The sequence below is a fragment of the Octopus bimaculoides genome, chromosome 5 (genome assembly GCF_001194135.2).
Source record: "Octopus bimaculoides isolate UCB-OBI-ISO-001 chromosome 5, ASM119413v2, whole genome shotgun sequence".
NCBI lineage: Eukaryota > Metazoa > Mollusca > Cephalopoda > Octopoda > Octopodidae > Octopus > Octopus bimaculoides.
The window spans coordinates 108,953,795-108,959,009 of record NC_068985.1 but is presented as its reverse complement, the minus strand read 5'-3'; the positions used below and the strand labels follow the sequence as shown (position 1 = coordinate 108,959,009).

The window sequence follows — 5,215 nt, the reverse complement described above, 5'->3', positions numbered from 1 at the left end:
ATATATATATATATATATATATAGCAATAAATACTTACAAATACGAAGCCAAAATATCCACTATAGGTAAGAAAAAAACATTGAAAAATGACTAAAGCTTACGTTCCTGAGAACGTTCAAGAGATGACTATAATTATAACAGAAGCGCACATTTAAACAAAATGTGCATGCCAGATAAGTTTGAAAGTTTAGTTGATTATTAGAGCACGATGTTGTCAGTATTTGTACGTATTTATAAGTAATTGTCGCTAGTGTAATAACGATAAATGTCTTAAATAAAAGATTAAGTTCTGAATATGGCATCGGGGTTTCTATTCAAATAGAGAGAAAATTAAATGTGAGACATATAAAATAATGTGGAGGCGCAATGGCTCAGTGGTTAGGGCACCGGACTCGCGGTCGGAGGATCGTGGTTTCGATTCCCCGACCGAACGTTGTGTGTGTTTATTGAGCGAAAATACCTAAAAGCTCCACGAGCCTCCGGTAGGGGGTGGTGACGACCCCTGTTGTACTCTTTCACCCTCACTTTCTCTCACTATTTCTTCCTGTTTCTTGCGCAACGCTGCGATGGACTGGCGTCCCGTCCAGCTGGGGAGAAACACATACACCATAGAAAATGGGAAACCGGGCCCATGAGCCTGGATAGGCTTAAAAAGGGTGCATAAATAAATAAATATAAAACAATAATTTTAGTTTCAAATGTTGGCACAGCGCCAACAATTTCGTGTATGGGTGTAAGTCGACTTCTACTCAGTTTAGTGACCCCGTGAGGGTGAAGGGTAAAGCTGAACTCGGCGGAATTCGAACTCACAACGTAAAGTCAGGCGGAATGCTGTTAAGCACTTTGGCATTTCTTTTAATTTTTCTTTTAAATTTTTGTACTATTTTCAAACACTCTAACGTACACTATTTAGTGGAATCTATTCATTCCAATTGTGTATGCTGTGTAAAGAGGAATTTGGATTTATTGTTATAGAAGTGTTTCTTAGTCGAAAGTTTAGCAGTGTTGATGACATGAACTTTATACACTCCTGAATAGAAAGCAGCCCACTGTGAATTCTTCGAAGAAGAATTCTAAAATAATATTTTCGTACTAAAATCTTTTAGAAATAAATTGTTTGTATTACACTAAAATGAATTAACCCCGATCATTTTCGATTCCAGTTGAGATTAACTCAATAAATTTACGCAACTAAAAACATAGCCTTCAGAAAAATAAAAATAAAGAACATAGGAAAAATACAAATATGCGAACTTTCAATTTTACTTCCCACTTAAATTAATAAAAAAATTCCATTGTGTATTGTCAAAACAAAACGAACTAATGATTTTTTTAAAACATTTATTTTGTTAGTTTCGTTTTAAGATTTTTTATTTATTTATTGAACAAACCAAACATTTAAAATTTACAAAGCTTAATTGATTGGTTGCATTGCAATATTACCTTTCTGTTTTGAAGACCTTATCCATATTTTCAACTGAAGGTGGAGTTAAAAACTCCATTGTCATATATTTTCATACACTTTAGTTTGAAATGAAACAGTTATATACTTCCTAGCTTGAAAAAAATTGGTTACATTAATTTTCATTTTTGTTTTCTTGTCCTTTAAAAATCGGTGCGGGATCTCTTTTGAAGGTAGCTCGACATTTTCGGGTGGCTAATTACTCGTTCCTTCAATGCTAGAAGTTTCGGATAGCTACGAAGAAGGGAGTCATCTTCCATCAGTGGATTCTCCAGAGCGCAGAAACACATCATATCAGCCATAGTTATCTGGGAAATGAAGTAGATTCAAACATAAATTAATATATGCAATTAAAAAAGCGTTAGTATTTATATAAAATTATGTGTTTACAAATGTGAAGCGACTCTGAAATTTTTTCTGTTTTTTGGCAGGAAAAATAACAGAGAGTCTTTTGTGTTATATTCACAGGCCTTCCAGTGTTCTTAGCGAAGCATTTATGTTTGTAACACACCATTGTCTTCGAGAAATTTTCTCTAAGGAAAATATTACCGCTAGTAATGTTCTCCATTCGTTAGTGCTGTTACACATTGTAAATGTCATCCATACCGCTTCTTTACATATATTTCAAATAATTTATTGAAGTGTCACCCATTTAAATATGATAACTAACATAGACACAATGGATTTAATTTACAAATGGTACTTATTCCATTCATCTTAATTTGATGGAAGAGAGGAATTCACTAGGTGCGATTTGAACTCCTATCGCTAAGGAACAAAATTAAATTACACAGACTATTTTTATCCATTGATCTTCTGATGACCAATTCTTGGAATTTGTAAAATCTGGTGTGATAACCGCCAAAGTCGGAGAGAGAGCTACGACAACGTATCTTTGTAGAATAAGCCAACCAATGGACAGTCTCCGACTTTTTCTATGCAAAATGTTTCTCAGTCCAGTATTTACATGCATATATTTATACCTTTAAGTACTTCGACAACCAATGTACCAAAAGATGATTATTTCAGATTCTCTCGAAAGATTATAAAATGCTTATTTAAGATCAGTTTACCGACACTAAACTACGTTCGACACTGTTAATATCTACACCTCATCTGACAGTACAGAGGTATCACACATGAATTATTTCCCCTCATCTAATGTGGAAATGTTTCTGTATTAATTGATGATTGCACTGTTGATTGGCTGCGTTGATTTCAATTACTGCTGAGCATCAAAATGTTCATTTAACCGGTCATATCCATTGCTTTCAAATATTTTGCACCGATAGTGATGCCTTGTAGCACTCATATGTATGAATAGAAAGCGTTTCATTTTACTTTGGAATGTCTAATACAGCATTGCTTTGTTGGTTTAGGCACAGGGCAGCATTTGAGAGGAGAGGAGATTAATCGACACCATCGAATTCATTACTCTATGGTAACATTCTTTATGGAAAATATTTTATTTCTGCTAGGTTTTATTTTTTTCAGGATCATAACACAGAATTCGAAATAACTACATGATTATGTACGTCTTATTAGTTTCCTTAGCTGAGATTCTAATCAAAATATAATGTAAGAATATACGTTACAGACAACTATGCAATACGAGATAAAAAGAAACTACACGGCGGCTTGTCTAGCTAGAATTATTTAGTACTCCCTCAAATCAAACAATACTGCCTTCGAGATAAAGAAGTGCAAGATGTAAGGATTAAAGACAAGTTGGTCATGGTTGGGATACTTTTGATAAGGTTTATGATTTACTAAGAATAAGCTCATTAGCCGGAACGATTATGTACGTATCCATGTATGTATATAGGTATGTTTGTATGTATGAACGAACGAATACGTGAGTGTGTGTGTGTGTGTGTGTGTATTACAGACAAGATAGAACTTTGCGGAAGCTGACTATTTCATAAAGTGCGTTTACTATCTAAAATCCAGAGGGTGGACGCCTTCACCTGGAGGCCAGATATAAACTACATGTCAGAATCAATGTATGCTTTATCTTTACCTTTCTCAATATTTGGTCATAAAGTTAATATTTTCCAGTATTTTGAAGGACGACGCATACATAATATACCAAACTAAACAGAAATTTTTGGTCAGTTAAGATGGTGAATATCACTCCATGTGGTTCTTTGACTTGCCTAATACATCAAAGAAATTTCTGTTAATAAAGACAAATATTTTTCTAAGACATGAATGCGCTTTGCTTATGTGATTAACGCTTTTTACCCAGGATCTTATGATCTTGATTTCAATTACTGGACCGGTTGGTGCATTGTACTGAGCAAAACGTTTTATTTCACGTTGCTCCAATTCACGCAGATGTATGTGAGTGTTAGTAATAGCTGGAAAGTTCATCCAAGGACGTGCCGTTTTCCGGTTCAAGAGGAGGCTGTTGTAAGCTTAGTCAGTTGTACCCCGTGGAAACAAGGCTAAGTTCTCTCCTTATGACTCCTTGGGCTCATGACTCATCTAACTTTTTCTAACAGTTTTATATTTTCATATTTATTTCCGTTTTCAAGGCAAAATCGTTAACACGCCGAACGAAATGCTTAGCGGTATTTCTTCTGTCTTCTTGTTCTGAGTTCAAATTCTGCTGAGGTTGACTTTACTTGCAATCCTTTCGCGGTTGATAAATTAACCACCAGCTGAATAATTGACTATCCCTCCCCTCTAAATTTCAGGCCTTGTGCCTATACTAGAAAGGATTATTTTTATTTGCATCTAAAGCCTTCTCATTCACCAAAGAACAAGTCAAACAAAATTTTTTTTTCTACTCTAGGCACAAGGCCCGAAATTTTTGGGGAGGCGGAGCAGTCGTTTAGATCAACCCAAGTATGTAAATGGTAGTTAATTTATCGACCCCGAAAGGATTAAAGGTAAAGTCAACCTCGATAGAATTTGAACTCAGAACGTAGCTTGTCGCCTTCAAACAAACATATATTAACTCACTTCATCACTAAGGGTTATAATTTCTAAATTTTATTAACTAATTAGTGTTTTATAATTTTATAGCTGTTGCAGTTTAGCAACGAGCTTTGAGTATTATTATTATACTAATGTGGTGTAAAATATTAGTCAATACACTAATGCAAACTTAAATACTGGGTTGGTCTAAATGTTAGTATATGCTTAAAAATTAAATTTTAAATATTAGATTACGCTTAAAAAACAGAAATGTGATATAGTAACCCCTCGACAATCGTGTGTATTACGTTCCAAAACCTCCCGCTGAAATAATTAAAATCTAAAAAAATATAAATATCTATCAGCTGCAGAAACCCGGATACACTGAAAAGTCGACGATATAGTGTAGTATATTGCCACTTAAGTGTGGCTGACCCCTAGGGGTGGATGTTACTGTTGCTTTTAGCCCCAGGAGGACATCTCCTCCAGCTGGCTTATCGACACACGACTGTGTCCTGTTTGCCAAGGGAGTTATCCCTCTCACCTCGACCAGCAGCACGAACGTATCCGGATTTCAGGGTTATTTCCCTTCGTCGGCGTTCGACAGCTGATGACCTTGGTGAGAGAGACAAAAACCTGGCAAACCTTATATCTTCTTTTCCAGTGAAATTCTTCACTGATATTGAAAAGGTGAAAACAAGCAATGTTAATTCTCTAAATGAAGTATTAACAGTAACTGCACGATAAAGTGTAGTATATAAATTTACATATATTAGCAAGAAATATCCTTGATGTACTGAGCGGACGAACTGCGATGTACTGAGTGCGTG

General features: G+C 35.2%; 1 pseudogene; it reads right to left on the bottom strand.

Moving 5' to 3' along the window:
* Nucleotides 1–1,325: 1,325 nt before the first annotated feature.
* The window catches only part of LOC106869782 (S-crystallin 1-like), a 21,904-nt pseudogene continuing 18,014 nt past the window's right edge, over nucleotides 1,326–5,215 (bottom strand).